Source organism: Ptiloglossa arizonensis, chromosome 1, assembly GCF_051014685.1.
Source record: "Ptiloglossa arizonensis isolate GNS036 chromosome 1, iyPtiAriz1_principal, whole genome shotgun sequence".
NCBI classification, from domain to species: domain Eukaryota; kingdom Metazoa; phylum Arthropoda; class Insecta; order Hymenoptera; family Colletidae; genus Ptiloglossa; species Ptiloglossa arizonensis.
Genome location: NC_135048.1, coordinates 4,290,250 through 4,310,520, shown reverse-complemented (window position 1 = coordinate 4,310,520; position 20,271 = coordinate 4,290,250). Strand labels below are relative to the sequence as shown.

The 20,271-nt window shown below is 34.4% G+C and overlaps 1 protein-coding gene across 4 annotated transcripts in view; it reads left to right on the top strand.

Annotated features, from left to right (window-relative positions):
• Nucleotides 1-1,807: 1,807 nt before the first annotated feature.
• The window catches only part of LOC143145302 (uncharacterized), a 150,300-nt gene continuing 131,836 nt past the window's right edge, over nt 1,808-20,271 (top strand). For all 4 annotated transcript variants that reach the window (XM_076308555.1, XM_076308564.1, XM_076308545.1 and 1 more), the window contains exon 1: nt 1,808-2,130. The gene's annotated coding sequence lies outside the window, so the exon portion shown is untranslated. The remainder of the gene's footprint in view (nt 2,131-20,271) is intronic.

Here is a 20,271-nt window from a genome sequence, read left to right as displayed (position 1 = left end):
TCTGATAACTATATAGCCGTTTAAACCCGCAACTGTTAGTGACTTTTTCATCGTGCTCAGAGATCCCGGATTCTATTATCATTAAGTTCTGTACCAACTTCCAAAGTCTATTTAACTTGCAAATAATATTCATTCTCATCTTCAGCCTTCGACTTTCAATTTTCTTACAATATTCCACGAAGAATAGCTCTTTTTTCTAAGTATAACTGTACTACCACTTTCAATACTAATTTCTATTCTTTTTGCTATTTTAAATTATTAATATAAAATTTTAGCTATTGGTCACATTTCAACGCCTTCGTTTATGAGAATCGTAATAATGTACGACAAATGTCCAATTTATACATTTTTCGATATAAATTATATAAGAATATTACGAAAATAAGAAAACGTTGAAATCTCTTAACACATAATTCAACTTGTTAACTTGTTAACATCTGGTATATTAAACATCGAGCATTTCAAAATTTATCAGTATATTTGATTTTGATAGGAATCGGCAAATAATTCCAAATTTCTATTTACATTAGATTTTATATATATATAAAATAATGTTTACATATATATGTAGTATCGGATTTTCGGCGTCCGCTTAGGCTTGCTTCGAGCGTAGGCCTAAACAAGATAACGTGCGCGGTTGGACTCGAGTTGAAGTAAACATTTAGCGCCGATCGGCTCGCTAGCTTTCCTGGAAGGCACGAGTATCCTTTACAAAGGGTCTTGTGCGACGACCGAGCGTGAGAATGCATGGGGATGAAAGGAAATACATGTGGTTCGGAGAAAGTGAAGAGTGTTTAGAAAAGACGGGTGATTGGGATGGCCGAGCGTGGCCGAATGTCTGAAGTGAGAGAGACTGAGGATTGGAATGAAAGAGAATGAATGGGAATGACTATATAGAGCGCGAGAAGAACGTAGGAACGGAGTATGTCAAAGTATGACGACGAGAGTATGTCCGAAGAGTGTGTCGCGGACGGTATGACTAAAAAGACGATAAGACGAGACAACTAAAAGACGTATCCAGCGAAACTAACCACTGACACTACATCTAACACTACCATCATTGTAATATATAATATTATTAAATATACTTTAATATACCACATCAGAGCAATAGTTATTTGGGGGCTCGCACGGGGATAAATCATTCAAAAGGATCTCTCCTCCAGAGATCCAAGTGATAGGAGGAGAGAACGGAACAACATATATTACATGTATTTTATATATATAATATGATATATATTATATATGACAATAATAATATATATATAATAATTTTTACATATATATTACATATATTTTATATATATACAATAATGTTTACATACACACGCAAAACATATACATTACATTAAATTGATGTCGATGGAACGTTGTTCATTTCTCAAACAGTTAGACGTGCAGATTTAGACCTAACCCAGATTTAGCAGAAGCGTGAAGTGATCTTGAGCGTTCGATATTTTCTACCGAGACTATAGCGGTTCGTTCAACAATGAAAGTCGTCGACAATAGACAAGGAAAATTTATTTATTTTCAGCGTAAATGTATGAAAAGAAAATCTGCTTTACAGGTTTGCCCGGGCACTCGACCTCATCCTCTTGTACCCAGAAACGTCAACAGATTCAATGACACCGCGTTATGTATCGCAGCCCTATACCATTTGGGGGTGGGGGTGCGTGTGTAGTGGTGGGGGATGGAATAAAACGATTCAGCGTCTGGGGCGGCAGTCGAGCCTCTTCAGTCGAGCGAGCGCTACGGCCGCGAAAGGTTGTTGGTTAGTTTATGTGTGAGAAGATATGTGACGAGCAACGTGTGCGCGTTCGGACGATTGAAAATAAAATAGAGGGAATTTAAAGTGACACATTAACAGATCAGATATTTACATCGACAGTTCCCCATAGTTTCGTCGTGAGTGTATTTTTTCCATTCTCTCTGTTCTGTTTCGGCGTTTCCGGATCGAATCAGGGTTGATCAACCGTTTTGCTGGAACGATTGCTTCTCTCATCGCGAGAAACAATTCGTTTCGTTCGTCGATGTTCGCTGAATGATTCGAGACGAGAGTAAGAGGAATTCAAGATGGAGAGAAACAGCGATAAAGGAAGAGATGAATGCGTGCCGGTTTTTCTCTAATAAGTAAGTACGAACGAAAGACTGCACATTTTGCTATGAAAAGTTTCGTCGGTATTTCGTTTATTATTGTTTTCGACGTATCGTGTTGTCACGTGCACACAATGCGTGCTCGTTGTTCACGGTAGAACATAATTTGATTCCCATCAGTTTACGAAAGAATTGAATCACCTTTCAAAGGGGAACGTTTTGTTTGGATACAAATACGCGGGAACTTCGGGAGCTCACGGTTAGGTTAGGTTACGTCTGAACTAGATTATTCGCGCGCCAATTATTCGACCGCGTACACATGGGTCTTCTGATGACGGTATATTATAATCGTATTTGGTGGAATCGAGTAGCTGTTGTTTACTGAAATATATGAAGAAGAAGAAAAGAATTATATAATAAATATTTTTTGATGGCTCGTTTTTAATATGTAAACGAGTATTGGGAAATTCATATTTATTGCGGATGTACCGTGTAGAGCGAGTTGATCCGATATCACAATTTATTTATGAATAATAAATTTCATCGATATTCTTTTATTTCGATTTCATTCAAATGTTTCCGTAAGTATAAACAGTGGTTGTTCACGATGTAACATGACTTTATTGTTATTGACAACAGTTGAATAGGGTTCGAAAAATGAAGCAATTTTATAAAGTACATAATAGAGATAGTAAATCTGTATTGAAAAGTAATTAAATTGTTTTGATTCTCTTTTATTGCAACGAAAGGATTGTTCTCTATTATCAATATCTGCATCCGTCGCATTTCATTCTGTATTTCATTAAATTTTTAAATTTCATTTTTAATCAGAATTTTTTCAGAAAAATATGAAGTTTCATCGTCAAGCTTAAAATCTAAAAGCCATCAAAGTCACGGTTAATGTAAAGTGTTGTATTAAAAAATTTATTGTTACTTTAGGGTTTTTTTCAAGGAATATTGCAGCTCTTTTAAGACTGTTGCAATTATTACTAAACATCGATTTAGATATTCAATATTATGTAAAAATTTTTCTTCACGAGAGAAGCAAATATTTTTTGAAGATTTCTAAAGTGAAACACGCGTAAATAACTCTACTAGAGAGATCAATATCGCGTTAGAAGTTTCTTCGGCGAACAAAGTAAAAGTATAACTCATTTAGAAATCCAATATTGCAATAAAATAGTTCCTTAAAAATTAAGGGGATAATTTTGTCTAGCGCGGTAAAATTAGGAATATAAATTTTTTGAGAAATTTAAAAATTCAATTTCAGAAATCTAAACAATTCTGAGTGATTCAAATACTTTGTATCTATTAAAGCAACGATTTAAGAAAGAAGACAAATCTTTTTATCAATAGCTACGATATCACATTAGAATTTCTTTTCGTTAGAAAGAATTTAAAATAAATTAAATAAATTATTTAAAATAGAAATTTATTTATAATGTAAGTGAATGCAGCTGTCCCTGTAGTTCATCCTTTTCTAAGACCATGTATCTTCAGGTTAACAAGTTCTCCTCCTGTGTCTTTGAGAAGGTAAATCCTTTGAGTAAACTGTTCTAGAGCCCACGATGTGTTTGAGGGTTTCGCAGTGCTCAACGGAATCTTTATACGTGCAAGAATACAAGAGTATTTAGACGGTTAGTCTATACGAAGTAAGAGTATTTACTCGGTCACGCAAAGACTGACTAATGTGCCGAAAGTTTTGCTGACAGTGAAGTATCGTATTACCAGAAATTCGAGCAATGTATTCAGTAAATCAATCTCGACGGTAGTCAAAATAACATTTTTAGAACGATTTCTAAGTGGTCCGTTTGTTTATCAAACAAATTTTTTGTATGCTTTGCGTTTTATTTCAATGTATTTTTAGATACAGCCATTAACCAAGTATTTTGTCCATTTGAAGTTCCACGAAATACAGTAACGCGAAAAGGTTCTGTCAGCGTCAGCTGATCGATCAGTTTTTTTTATTCGTTTCTTCGCCACCAATTGGAGAAACGAATTGTTTTCTATGAATGCAGCAAACAGATATAGTACGGATTTGATTAAAACCAACGTGCAATGGAAACTCGTTAAACAACCGCTCTGTTGGCATTGAAAAAGAATTTTTATTTACAGCGGGAATATTCCGTGTCAAGAAGAATCAATTTTCTCGTATAATAGATTGACCATCAAGAATACAATGTTACGTTCTCGTTGTCGATTCTCTTTGCAATTGAAAAAATATCAAAATTTCTAGCGCAATCGAACGATGGGTTGTTTCTCGTTCAAAAAATAGTAAACGGATATTGAGTACACTTTTTCCTACATAGACGAACATACTTTGAAAATCTTTTGAGGCTTCATGCGCAAAGCAATTACGTTTCAGCGGTTCTCATTTCAGTATTAATGCGATTAACGTATTATGGTTCGCTTTTAACGTACTTGTATCGTCGAATGACAATTTGTTCATACAATTATCTTTATCGACGTATATTTTATGAATGTTCAATAATTTTCGAAGCCATTTTAACGTATATTTCAACGATAGGGGCAAAGCGAGGGGCGAGGTTTTTTTTATCGTGGTTTATTTCTCCCTGTCACGCACCAACAACCAAGATAAGAATAATTCATTCTTCTAATACCAAGTTTAATTCACTGTAAATTGATAAACTTAACATAATCGACTTATCCGGTTTCCGCTGGTGGTCGAGCGATAGCTACGCTTTCAAATGTTATTCGAAAGTATATTTTAGATGCCTGTAACTCGCGCGCAAACCCCTAATCTGCCTGGCTTCCGGTTCGTACACGATAACCTTTATAAAACGAGCTTTACCCTGAAACTGAAATCTCTCCTCTGTTATTGAAGCATAAAAGAATTTTTCCTCCATTGAATTTCAGTGACCTCGCGTCCCGGTGTTCTTTAACTTGGATTTATTCGAGACAAAAAAGTTTAACTATATTTTGCCCCCAAATTATACGAAGGGAAATTTTATATTTGCACCAAGCCACAGTTTCCATGTTAGAGTTTGTAAAAGTTCGTGGTACATATTCGGTGATTTATTAATAGAACCTGAATAAAACCAAATTTCTTTTTTTATTGTGAAAAATTAAAAGAAATTATTAAAATTTGTCAAAATATTTCCGTGATTTTTACTCGTTTCTTCGAAATTTTTTAACGATTTCTCTTCCACGTTCGCCCTCTGACATCTTAAAATTATGGAGTGTAGAAAGTAATGTAAAATAAATGTAAAATAATTATAAAATAAATTTTTGAAATACTTCCTAATTTAAATTAAGAAATAATATTAAAGAAATATACTTTTCGTTTTTTATATTTTCTATATTCTGATGTGATTTGCAAACAAACAGATTTGGCACTACAGTACTTGCAGATTTAAATGAACAATTCCTTAGATTTTTCCTATAATTAATCGGTCATGCAGACTTTTCTACAAATAGAACTCTTTTTTTCATAAATACATACATCATTAATGCAAGAAATAACAAATTTTGTAATGTATTTAAGTTATTATAGTCTCAATGATGTAAATATCGTTAAAAGATTTTTCATCATTCCCGTGAACTACCTAAGAATAGTGATTTTGTATAAATCAAAAGTTCCGTAGTATCAAAGTGTGCAATTAATATTCATAAATTTCACTAATAATGACAGTATTTAAGGCTGTTACTCGAGTAAAAGGTAAACTGTTTTCAAAGGTAAAATTTCTTTAATGAAAAAACTTTATCACACTATATTGCTTAATTGTTTAATCAAGACTCTAGTGAAGGTTAAATTGAGGAAATAATAATATAAATAAGCCAACATTTAATAATATTATAATAGAAGCAGTCATAAAACGTACTTACTGACTCGTGTATCTAAGCACAAAATTTAATAAGATAGAGATTTGTTAGACAGAAGTTATATTTGTTATTTATAAAAATCGTGTAAAAAATAATTTGCGTGCACATTGATAATAGATGTTAGACAGAAGTTATATTTGTTATTTATAAAAATCGTGTAAAAAATAATTTGCACATTGATAATAGATACTGTGATTATATTCTCTGATTTTTCTCGAGGTAATTATTTCTTTCGCAGAAATAGGCTTTCGGTTTGATCATAAATCCATTGGTTATACCGTGCCATCAATCAGATCCAATCCCATATGTAACCGGTTTTATTACAAAGTAATGTATCATGTAAGGGAAGCCGAAGGAAAAAGAAGTAGGACTGAAAGAGATTCTCAAGATAGATGGAATCCCCTTAGAAGGTTTTCAATCTTTAAGGTCAACTGCAAACAATCCTTTAGTTGTACAAACAAAACTGAAAGGGAGATATGATAAATTGCAAAACAATCTACCATTCCATTATCTAATATTACGCAATTGATATATGATCGAAGCAATATGACAACGTGCAAACAACTGAAATTGAATTTTATAGTGTTCCATCAAGTTTACTCAAAGATTTTTCCACTTGTACGAGAAAGAAGTTAATTAAAAAAGCAGTATATAATATAATTATTATATCGATTTTTATTTGTTTATAGGTAAAAATGTTTTCTCTAAAAAATTCAATCTAAAAGAAATGTCCACAATTGTTTGGCGTGGTTTGTCAAAGTTTGATGGAAATTAAAAGATTTAAAGTCAGGTGGCTTTGCTAGGGTATTCGTAGTACATCTACACAATAAATAATAACGTAAATTGTATCGCAACGTTTCAAATTTTTTCTACATGTATTTTAAACAAAATCTTTTATTCAAAGAACTGGTAATTTTAGCATTTTTTGCTGCCGGTATGTTTAACCTTTTGCACTCGAGAGGCGACTTTCGGCCGCCCACTACTGCACCGGAATTTTTCTAATTTTCAAGGAAAATTTTCTAACTCGAGATGAACAAAACGCTTTGTAAAATATACAAAGATATAAGATCTAAATTACTCCTACGATTTATTTTTACTTTTGATTTCAATAATCTCCTCCAGGTTCTCAGTTTCCCGTATCTAATAAAATAATCTGAGTTCGAAGAATTGAACAATACGGACCGAAACAGAACTTCATTGTTTCTCCAATATTGTGCAAAAAAAAAAATGTAGAATTTAGAACGACTTTGGTTCCGTTAAAATCGTTAACGTGTTTCCTTTTACGATTTCTTTACCGTACATTTTTCACGATTCTTCACATATTATATCACATCGTAGAGTCATTTTATAAACTTTCATTTATCTTCCAAAGTGAGCCAGTTTGAGAAAGAAATGAGAGGGTAATAAATAAAAACACTTCCGTAAAAGTGTGATTATGTTACTGAGAAATCTACATGCTGTACATCTTTTTCCTTATCGACGATCCCGGAGCGCGCATAAATTTATTCGCGAGAACCAATAAAGATCGGTCGGTTCGGCCTTTGGTCGCTGAAGAATTGCCTGTTCGTGACTCGTTTCACTGTCCAAGACCAGTCTATTCAATTATAAAAGAGGGTTCCCAAACACTCGACCTTCGAACGTGCATATTCGGTGGGGTTATCGGGTGGCGATCGACCTTGCAAACTTGTTCAAACTACAAGTTTGAAGAATCCTCCGAGTTTTCTTTAGCTCTCGTTTGGTTTTCTATTGCTCGGCTGGGGGGACAGTTACCTTTCAATGCGATATCGCGTGTTCCTCCATTACGTTTGCGTCATCAGCCAGGCTCCTGGCTTTTGTTTTGACATTTGCCATAGCGAATAAAGCGGTTGTCTTGACGCAATTCATTGATAATTGAATACTATTCGATCGATTGCCCCCCACAGCGCACCGCCTCGCGCTTCATATTTGTTGTTTTATCTCGTCGGACGATATTTCGCGTGAGTAACGATGTGTGCATCAGCGAGGTTAGGTTCGATTGGTAAATAACGAGCGCCTTGCGGTGGAAATGATTATTCGAGACGAGATGGCTGCTTTTATTACGATCGAGTTCGATAATTTTGTCCATTAATGAGAATAATTATTGGCCATCGAGCATCGACGGGTCCAAATTGACTGGTTGCTAGTTTCAAACAATTGCTTAATAAATATTATTTGAAATACTGTCCCAATCAGTGGGTAGCAATATTTGAACGAAACATTTGTACGAATTTATTCGCGATATTAATGAGATTTATTATTTTAGACATTTTATTATACGAAGATATTCGTGTATTAAATATCGTCATATTCGATATTAATTTTCAGAATCAAAAATTCAACGGTCTACTCTTGATTAAAAAATTTTACAATTCTTCTTTTTTTTGCTTTGAGATGCAATGATTTGATAATAACCATGTGTCGTGCTATTTATTCACAGATTATTACGATCAGTTTTATTTTCTATACTTTGTTACATTTTATTTACACGCGACAAATGCGAGGATAAATTTTATATTAGCATTTTCATTTGCATCTCGTCCTCGCAGTTATATTTTATCTTTATGTATGTATATATATATATATATATATCGCGTTTGTCACGTGTAAATAAAATGTGACAAAGTATAGAAAATAAAACTGATTGTAATAATCTGTGAATAAATAACACGATACGCGGTTATTACCAGATTATCCTTCTACATTCTAGTACAAACTTCTACATAATCATGGAAATACATTTAATAATGATAGATTATTTTTAATAATCATTTAATAATTTAGTTTTAAGTATTCTTCTACATTCTAGTACAAACTTCTACATAATCATGGAAATACATTTAATAATGATAGATTATTTTTTATAATCATTTAATAATTTAGTTTTAAGTATAATTTTAGTGGTTGATCTAACTAAAAAAAATTGAAAATATGTCTTAAATGGTGTCGTGTTTTATTTATATTTTATAAGTATTATAATTGGTGTGCATCAGCAGTTTGTTCACAGTGTTGACACTAGAGAACGGCCGTATTTCCTTGTTAAAATAATTGAATTTCCGTGGAAATCATCCTTCGCATTTTAGTTGTCCTCAGGCAGTCGACAGATGAGAAACTCACAAGCGCGGAACTAACACATAATCCGATAATTAAACGGCTTTAATTGCTAAATTAACAGTACTCGTCGATTTATGTAGACGACGAAGATTTCTTCAATTCGAGATTAGAAATATTTCTCGCTGCACGATTGAATTTTATTTCTACTTAAGCTATATCATTCACGTGTCAGTTAATTTGTCAAAACTTACAATTTTTATTAAAAAATAGACTTTTATCTATTTTTATTCTTACAACTTGTCGGTATAAAATACAGATAATTTTTACGAGGAAACATTTTTTATTCGCGGAACATTGAAACAACGAGATTCGAAATAAATGTATTATAATTGTTATCGTTGAATTTTAATCGAATATCTGGGTTAGATATTCTAACAGATGGTACTGTACAAACTCTCGAAGTAAGCCGTGGGACAAAAAGACGGTGAAAGATGAATGTACACGCGCTGTCCTTGGTGAGAGACCGAGCCTATCGATTTTCGTCGTAAGACATCTTATTCGTTGGATGAACCGTGCGCGATTGCAGGAACAGGAAAACTTTCCTTCTTAAACGATACAATTCGGTTTCGTTCACCTCTCTTTTATTATTTTCGAAAGGTAGGAGAAAGACACGTAAAGTGCACCCAATTGTAAGAAAACGGTTCTCCTGAAAAATAAGAAGATTCTTCAATGCAATGTTGCAGAATGTTTTTTAATATTAAGGTGTTTCATAAATCTAAAGAAATTATTTTCGAACTAATATTTTTTACGTAAATTATCGATGACATTCATTTTTCTAACATCTTGTATAATCAATAAGATTAATTTTCTTAACATTTTGCACAATGACAAACAATGACAACAAATTACTGTTGAGATTAATTTTATCAACACCCTGTGTTATTGGTAATAGACAAATATTATAAAAGTGTTTATTTTATTCTCCAAATTTTTCATAAATTTCCAATTTTCTTGTTTCTAGTGTGAAATTTTTTGAAGACACTATCTAGCGAGAGATAAACGTTATGTTAATTTGATAATTATTTCTAATGTACTTTTAGGAAATAATGTTATTGTTAAATGGTATTGTTAATAGCTTATCGTTACTAGGTTGAATATATCATGCTTGTCTCGAAAAGAAATGGTAGAGAAAATTAGTTTTGACTTTTCTCGAAAATAAAAATTTTGGTATTCGGTTCTGTACGGTCTCTCAACTCTGCGCGGGAAATTTTATTGCTAACTTGAAACATGCGTTTGCAATTCGCAGCTGGGTCACCGATTTGTCATTCTAATAGTATTTCATTGGCGTTTATCAACCTTGTTCAGCAAATATTGGATTGTTGAACGAGCTTCTACCGCATTGCAAATGTTATTATGTAAGAACCCTTTCCACCGTTGCTCGAAATCGAAATGTACATATACATGTTCATGGAGACTCAAAACTCCAAACCTTTGCAAAATTATTATAATTAATGAAAACAATAGACACTGCTATTAGAATTATTCCTTATTAGACGTAGAAGATTTCAGTACTACGAAATATATCGAATTTACAATTGTAATTTTATTTTTACTTCGCGAGACATAAATGAATAGTAAATTCGTACGAAGAAAATGACAAATATTCATAATTATTCTTCATTTTGTGAATTCAAATGATATTATCAATTTCCAAGTATTCTGATACTTTTATTTGAAAATTTCCCTCCAATTATAACAATTTGACAGGCAATTCAATTCGTGGTGAATTAATTAAAATAATTTTCATATACGAATTATAATTAATAAATTCTATTCGTCTCGTTCCGTTGATGAAAAAAGAAAAAGGTAATAAAAGAAAAACGACTGCGTTCGGTGAGTTTTAATCTAAAGCTCTCCACGCGAACAGAAAAATGAAGGTGCGCCTGTGCAGGTGTATAGAAATTTTTGCAAGAGGTGAATGTAGATGCCTTTCCATCGTATACGGGGAAACCAGCGGTACCGACGAGCAAAGAAAAAGCTAACTTCCGTTGGGAAATCTAATTTCATTTTTGTGCACGCTCAGTCTCGTAACTGTCTCCGATTTGCGCATCCGGTGGCATCAAAATTCATGAAAATCTCAAGTGTGTCGCCCTGATGTATTCGACGAAGAAATGCAAACAAATAAATTGCTCTCTCTCTCTTTCTTTCTTTCTCGCCAGGTCTCGGTTCGCTTGTAAACTTCCACGTTAAAGTACACGACAAGGTGCACATTTCCTTCGTATTTTTAAATTCTTCACGGTTTCACAGCCGTGATGATATACGTAGGTATACGATTTCACGGATCTCGGACAAAATGCAAACAATTCGAACAAGAAATGTATTGTACACGCCTTGAACTTGTAGCAATCATTTCATTGGGTAGCCTTTTACCAGCTATCGATGCAACGAATTATATTACAGGTTATCGTGATCATCGCGAACGATGTAATTAATCAGAACGGTTCTGAACGATTACAGTCGTCGTATCATAACGAATAGGTTAAAATTTCAAACATAGTATCTCGAATTGTTCGGTAATCCCCGCTTTCAAGTGACACTTTTTACACTGCATTCAAACGATGCAATCGTCCCTTTCTCTCACTGTTTACGTTCATACACGAGGCCTGTACGATAAGTACCCGTTTTCAACGTGAGACAAAATTTCAGACGGATTTATCGAGCAGCTTTGTTTCGGTGACTGTGCAAACTGGACAAGATTGTGTTTACTTCCAACCGTGGAAAAAAGAGCAGAAAGAGATTCGTGTAAAACGAAGAGGTCATCGTCGAAACAGAGTTTTATTTTGCCGAGTTTGATCGAATCTACCATTTAGATGGCTCGAAAAGTTGGAATTTCGCTGGATGGAGTGTATCGACATAAAGAAGGGTTGAAAAATAAATGAAAAAAGAAAGGAATTTCTTTGCTCTGATACAGGTATCGTATCACCCTCGTGGTGCAAATAAGCAATCACGTGATCAGTGAGAGCGATCTTATTGGCCTTGGTTCGATAGAAAAATCGCTACTTTCAACTGGACCGACAGTCCCGATTTTCTCACTTGAAAGCGGGGAGTTACCGTATTAGTTGACTCGACCTGCGTCGCTTCTCATACTACCATAAATGCCCCGTAAACGTCGCCAATCGGCTCTTCGTATCCAACCACGTTCTACCAATGGGAAGTCGAAACGCGGCTACGCAATTACGTTACTATAGACATGTTTTTATTAGCTATAAAAAAAGGACAGTGGGTAGAGTGGTGTACGTGAAACGAGGACAGAGCTAGGAGCTTTGTTGGGGATGGAGTGGAGCAAGGGGACGAAAGAGACGTTTGGAAACGGAACATGGAAACAAAAGACGAAGAACTCGGCGGGAAACGATAAACGAAACGGGCGGAGAAAAATGGCGGAATGTTAAAAAAAAAAAGAGGTGCGGCGGGAAGTGTTACAGTCGGAGACGTCCTTTGTTTTTCTGTCTCACGATTGGCTTGTCGGCTTCGCTGCGCGGGCAATTTTAGCTTGGCTATTTGGAAATTGCGTTCCCTTTTCTCCGTTCGAAGGGGCGCAGCTCTGTAATATTTCAGGTTAATCGATTCACTCGACAGGAATATTCTTAGTTATCAAGATGAATCAAAGCTGTAAAAATTGTAATAATAGAGACGATCTTGTTCATTGCTCGTGACGGGACCTACCCTCGTTATTAGAACGAACGAAGGCTACGAAAAATTGCGAGGGTAAAAATAGTCTTTGCTTCAGGGATGAATGGAAATTGTACAAATTCTCGCCAATGGGTGAATATTGTACAATTGTGTCTGTTATAATTCTTCAAAGTATTTTCTGTCACATTGTATACAGTGTAAAGGTCTATTGTGAAAAATTATAACACTTTGTAAATATCCAATTGATAATTATTACGCAATTATATTCCGTTTTTATTTGTATTATGTAACGACAAAATATTGACAGTGTTCTCTATAATTATTTGTCGAAATCCTCTATAATTCTCTGTAATTATTATCGAAAGAATACCGATACAATATACGGTTTCCAGTTGGCTTTTAAATGGAGTTCAACGCTGTAATCGGACTAAGAAAACCTATACTGGGGTACAATTCCGGGTCAGGATAATTGAAGTTTCTTGACTAAGACTGACGAGCGGAAAAAACGAAATTTCGCTCATCAAGTTTGCTCGAACTTGTTCGAAACTGACACTTTGGTATACAGCACGGATATATAGTTTTCATTTCGCATAGAAACTAGTATATATAATAATTTGTACAACGTAAATATAATACAGTCAACCGGAACTACGTTAATAAAATCGATAATTTTTTAACGAGAAATTTGTACTCTATATTTACGACAATCTACGCTCTACATTCGCGAACAAACATTTTAAAATATGTACATGTTGAGCGTAGTATAATTCTGTTCCGGCTTTAGCACAGTACTGCACACGTTTAATCGAATCCATAGTGCTGATTAGATTTCAGATTTCAAATTGAATCTGAAAATTGTACGTCCAACGAATTTATCTCGAACGTGGATGTAATTGATTTTCTACAGTGGAACGTGCAATCGGTTTGCTTATAGGTAAATTGTGAGTGCGTTATCGTTAGCGTGATTGTACCATTAGATTTTGAAAGTTCAAAATGGAATTTTAATCAAGGGACCTTTCCACCATTTATTTTATTTTCTTCAAATATACGGCGAGCTCATCGAATTAGCCAATATTATGCACGTAACGTTGCTTCTGCATAACGGTCTCTCGTGCGGAAATTATGAAAGAAATTAACTCGCGTAAAAAGGGAAATAAACGCCGCCTATTTCGAGTGTAGCAAGCGTCTCTACAAAGCCCTTCAACCTATCGTCCCACGGGACGTACGTCTGTGGCTTTTAATCCGTCGGAGTTATTTCCTTGATGTTGAAACTCCAGTTATTCCGGTTAACGTACTAATTTTTAGAATAATAATTACTTTTGCAGAAAATCAGTAACGAGAAACTTTAGCTCTGTTTCTTCGTATAAAAAGTTGTCCATCAAGAGCAGAACATCTAAATGTCTCGTTCGTGCGAGTATAATTTTTTTCCAAAAGTTATAATTATCGTAAATGTGCGGAATATGGAACAAGGATATGTCTAAATTTTCAGCTCGAGGTTCCGACCACCGAACGTGTGTAATTCGAGACTTGTTCGTTCTCGTTCTGTCTCTCTCGCTCTCACTGTGCTCCATTTACTTTCCCTGCCGTACGTCGCGCAGCGTTCAGCTTCCGCTCGGGATCGAATTCACTACTTACCCCGTTTTCAAGTGAATTGGCGGCCTCGATTCTGTCGCACGAAATCGAGAATCACTGTACGATTTCCTTTCTCGACTATACGCGTGTACTATGCACGGCTAATAAGAAGTCCTGCGATAAGAATGCGGATCTTTTTGGTCAGAATGCAAGGGATATGCCTCGACTCGCATGCATTTTCAGCTGTAACGTATTATAGCGGTAACGGTCTGTATTAACTGAGTCGAGTGAAGAACAAAGTAAATAAAACGCATTCACACCTAAATAGTGCGAAGCGAGTTCCTGTGTCATCTCGTAGATCATCTTCTGAATTGTACACGGTACGTTGATTCTACTAGGATCATGCATTACTTCGCGCCGAATACTTTTTACGTAGCTGTGTAATTATAAAAATTAATATTGAAAAATTATTAGTTTTTGTAAATAAATGTACAGTTTACTCATTTTCGAGCACAATATAATATTATTTCATTAAGATTTCAAGTTAAATGAACTAATAATTTTAATTATTGTCCCAATGGAACAATAGAATAAAATGTTGTACAGTTTACTCTTTATTTTCAAGCACAATATAATATTATTTCATTAAGATTTCAAGTTAAACGAACTAATAATTTTAATTATTGCCCCAATGGAACAATAGAATAAAATGTATTTAAATTTATTAAATTGACTCAAATTTAAATTATTATAAAAGAAAAAATTCAAATGGCTTCTCTTTTTTTAATTCTTTCGATCACTTTCTCCCATTTTTGCGAGGTTCGATGCGCAGCGGAATTGTTTTCTTTCGAGTTGAAAAGCACTTGGCGAGTATCGTCCAAAAATCGAACGCGGGACGACACTTCGTTGGGTGTGTAAATACGTCTGTTGCGTCGAAAGGGTCGGAACAAAATATACTTTATTACTGCGTCGTGCAACGAATCGAAAGATACACAAGTGGATGTTGTTCAGACGGGGTCGTTCTTTGTCAGCGAATGAACGAAACCAGTGTTGTTTCCCTCTGTCTCCACTGTAACGCGACGCATGTTGTGACATATTCTCCATTAGAACACATTCAGCAGAGGATTCCAATAAGAGGGAGAGAGAGAGAGAGAGAGAGGGCATGCTCTCAGGGGCTTCCTAAACGTCACGAAGACAATAGACCGGAGGGATGCTGCTTGTCGGTGTTAGTTGTCGCTTTAATACAAACGCTGGTCTTATAAGGACACGCTTGGTTCCTGTGTCGCGACGCTTTGTCACCCCCGTCACGAGACTCTAAACGCGGCTTGTATGTATGTACGTTTCGTAATTTCGACTCACGGTAGTACTCGCTTTTAAGAACAAATTTTTACCCCGGGTTTACGTCGCGTAATTAAGCCGCGGTTTGTACATTTTCAGCGCGAAAAATTCATCGTTTTAAATCGAATTTCATTCCCTGAAACAAATATTTGTTATACAGAGCGAATCTAAAGTACATGTCCGTGCTTTGGGAGCTGATTTTACACACTAGGGTGAGTAAATAATTTTTGATGAATTTGTTCTGTATATGTTAGTTTTCGAGTTATGGATAATTAAAGAGAACGATCAGAGTGTGTTCCCTTCGTTCTTCGAAATATATTTTTCTTTCGGGGCTGTTTAGAATCTATCGTTCAATGGAAGCCAATATTGCGGGGTGCTGAGAAGTTCGACCTGTGGACGAAATTGAGAATCGTATCGGATCAAACGTTTTAATCGAAGGCCTGCAGCTAACAATAAGTAAAAATTGCTCGACGCTGTCCACATTCCTCTATAACATGGTTATAGATTCCCCTTGAGGGGGAAAAAAACTCGAGGTCCAAAAACTCGATGTTTTTTACACTCTGAACATTTTTTCAGTCACATCTCAAAAACTAAGGTATAATGGCCGGATAAGAGAATTTTCAGATAAAATTATAAGTATTTTAAAGTATTTATTGGAATAAAAATCAACAAAATGGTCAGATTCTTTAAATATTTAATTGTCCCATTTTTTATTGTTTATTTACATAAATTTGTTAACTGCGTAAAATTTTTTTTGTGCTTCGAACCAACGAAGCCCTCTTTCAAACAGCTCGAATGCTTCTGGGTGAGGAGGTACATTCTCGTCGTTACTTTCGTTTATTGTTTCAGCTTGTGCGAAATTTATGTGCATAACATCTCCGTCACTATTATCGTCTTCATCGTACCGACGCCATTCTATTACATCGTTGTTACCACAATTACCACATTTCGGTATCCTACGTAATGTAACAACAGCTTCTTTGACATCCTCTTCTATTGTTTAGTTCCATTCGCTAATTTCTTCAGTTTCATCCAATACTGATAAAAGTTTGAAGCACGAAATAACTCCTTAACCTTTGTTGGATTAGACGAGTGAAATCATATACAAATGACTATATAAAATAGAATTATTTCGTAAATTTCTATTTTCACTTAACCCTAATACTGCTGAGAGAGTGATAGAGCAACGTAAAAAAATAAATTTACGAAATTGTCGTTAAATAATATAATAACAAATGCATAATCCAGCATTAAAAACATGACACTGAAAATAGCGTGGAGAAATTTTATATATAAGGATAAAAAGAGAATAAAATATATATGTAAAATTATAAAATATAATACAATAATATAATATATTTTACCCGTATGAAATATAATATATGTATTGTATGCAAACAATATACGTGAGGTGTCATTTGAATAACAGAATGTCCAAATAATAGAACGTTGGACATGTTAATCTCTATTGTATTTCATTATACCTTCGTAACAGTATCACCAATGAATTGGACAGATTTTCCTAATCAAAATAAGCCTAAATGTAACCCTGCTAGAATTATTTTTGATTGCATAAAACAAGAAACACTTTTGAAAATATGATATTTTTATTTGTCTCGTATCGATACAAACGAAACTCGCTTGCTGTTACTTTGTCTCGTTCACTCTCTGTGTATCCTATTTACTTTCTTCGTTGAACGATTCACGCGTAGCTGAGCCTCGGTTCGAGATATAAATTGGTATTCACTCCGCTTTCGAATGATGTTTCGGACTCAATTTTGTCGCACGAAAGCGGGAACTACTTTATCCCCGTACAATTGAAATTTCTCTCCAATATAAAAACCATTTTTGTTTAGCCTTGTTGTCGAATCGCAAATACACAAGTATTGCTACAAAAACGAGTACCTTGTATCGTCTGCACAAGGTGTCTTGAAAAACGCTCTGGAACCCCGAAACAGTAAAATATGGAATTTCTTATTCTCAAGGGGGGAGTTTTATGAGGCCTTCGCTCATGTTCTCGTGGCGAAGGATAAAGATATCTCTCAGGATTAAGCTACGAGCCGAAGGCAAGAGACAATTCCCGCCGATGCTAGTTCAGCACCGGCCACCCTATTTCCCAGCTTTTTTATCTATTCTTACAAGTTACGTACACGGTGAGCATATTTCTTCGAGCTTTCGTATTCCACGTACGTTTAACCGGCTTCTTCGTAAATTCAGACGTGCTTAAGCTAAACCGCGAAAAGCTCGGTAAGTACGTCGAATGTCGTGGTACTTTTAAATTGCGCTAGCAAGGGGTCGTCCCGTGTGCAATGCGATCTGAAAAGAATTCGATGGAGATGTATGATATGTTAATACCATCTGGATTCGAGTGATATATTCCCCTCTTCTCGCTGCCACTATATACAGTGGCTTAAAAAAGTATTCGTGCGTTTTACTATAAGGAAATTCTTACCCCTAAGTCTAATTTTAACGAAAGTTTGTGTACGTTTAGAGCATGTACGGAGAAATTTTTTTTCGTCTATAGAAAATTTCTTTAAGAAAGTAAAATCAAGTCTCGAAAGTTTTAATGCTTTTTTAATTTTTTTAATGCAACTTTTCTTGGGACTTTTTTGCAACAGAATGATAGGGCACTAAGAGCTGGACATTTTTCGTATGAAAAGTTTTTCTCTATTCCGCATTATTACGATGTTGTTTTTAAAAAATCGAAGAGAAGGTACCACTGTAAAGATTTCATACATAACTTCGTAATCGTGAAAGATACAATAAAAATTTTCTTACCAAAGCTGTTGAGTTTTTATCGTTCTACTTTGAAAAAGTCCTAGAAAATAATTGCATTAAAAAAATTAAGAAATGTTAAATTTTTGCGTTTTGATTTTATCTCCTCGAGAACACTTTTTGTCGACAAAAAAATTATATCATACGATGCCCAGTACGCTTTACATTCACATAAATTTTCATGAAAATCATACTTGTAGATTAGGGGAATTTTCTTATAATATAACGTACGAATACTTTTTGTGCCACTGTATGTTTGTCCAGTAAATGTGGCCGACTGTTTCAACTGACAGTTTTACTCCGACGACATGTAATTTTATCCATTAATGAAAGTTAAAATTTGTACATTCGTCGCTGCAGCTTAGCGAGAATATCATAAATAAATCGGCGAGATGAAAGTGATGAAAACGACCTCAAACATGACCACATTTGTAGAGATTTTAATTATACAAATTTCGAATAATTAATCCATCCATTTATAAAATTTTCATAACGATATAACGAAACGTATAAACATTCTTCGATGTTTCGGCGAACCGAAATAAAAAGAGGCTCTTCGTAGACTACAATAATTTGATTCGCCCGTGAAATAAAAATTTATTTATCATTAGTTCAATTGTGTAAGTCGGGAGGTTAAATACTGAGTAGTGGTAACCGCATGCGCACTTGAGAATTGTATTTTGATTTTTCGCTTTATTTAAACGGCCAAATAATACGAACTTTTAAAACCGTTAAGTGCACTTTCTATATTCTAACAAATTTTGTAGGTCACAGTCTATGAACGAGGCAATATGGATTTGAAACATCGAGGTCAATTAAAAATAAATATGGATTCAATTAATACAACCCAGCTAAGTTATATTTTAATCCGATGCAGATGCTTCAATAAATCTGATCGTAATTGTATTTAATTACGTATATGTATTCTGGTTGACAAACTTTTAATTGTCGAAAAATCACAAGAACTCCGACAGAAAGCCAAACGTGATTTTTCGATTGTAATTCAGTTTTGTATTATATCTGACTGTGCTCTTTTAGAATTTTAAAAATATTTTAAAAATCTTTAGAAATGCGAATCAGGTCAGGATAAGAAGAACGTAGAAATTGATTCAAAGCATTCCAGGTATCGAGTTACTTTACGCTGAAGCTACAAATTTTATGCGATACGAGGGCGTGTTTCGTTTTTACGATGATTTTCGAAAATTTCGTATAAAATCGCAGAATGTCGACATTGTTACGAGCTGGGCACGTAAAATAATTATTATTTCGATACATATCACAAAAAGAGCAATGTGTTCATTATTCTATACAACAGAAATTTTAATATAACATCCGACGTGTAAAGCCTAAAAATATATGTCGTAAATAATTTCGAATACCAAAATTCAAAGCCGTAAAGTATTAATTTGTAATAATGCAACGTATCATTTTGAAACCATATTTTGAATAACTTGTGGTTCGTTTTCAATATTGATGATCAATTTGCAAATTAATTACTCATCCATTGTAATAGCGTAATTTACGGTGTTATGTTATTTAATTCAGGTATTTGATACTTAATCGGCGTGTCATTTAATTGCCTGTATCAAAATTTAAGTCGAAAGTTACTCAATTATCCATATTAAAATTCAATTTTGAAATTGTTCGATGAATAATATCGAAATAAAAATTAAAAAGTCTAAATCAACGTTAGAAGTCGAGATTGAAATAAAGTTTCCGCTAAAAGAAGCTCTCCTCGAAATTGGAAACAATAAACCTTGTGTTTTCTTCGAACTATAGCAACAGCGTTACTGAACGAGTAACAAGATATCTCGTGTATCCAGGATTTACTCTACCAAGTGAACCGAAAGCTTCTCCAATTTTACGCGGCACCACCCTCGCTGTCAGTTC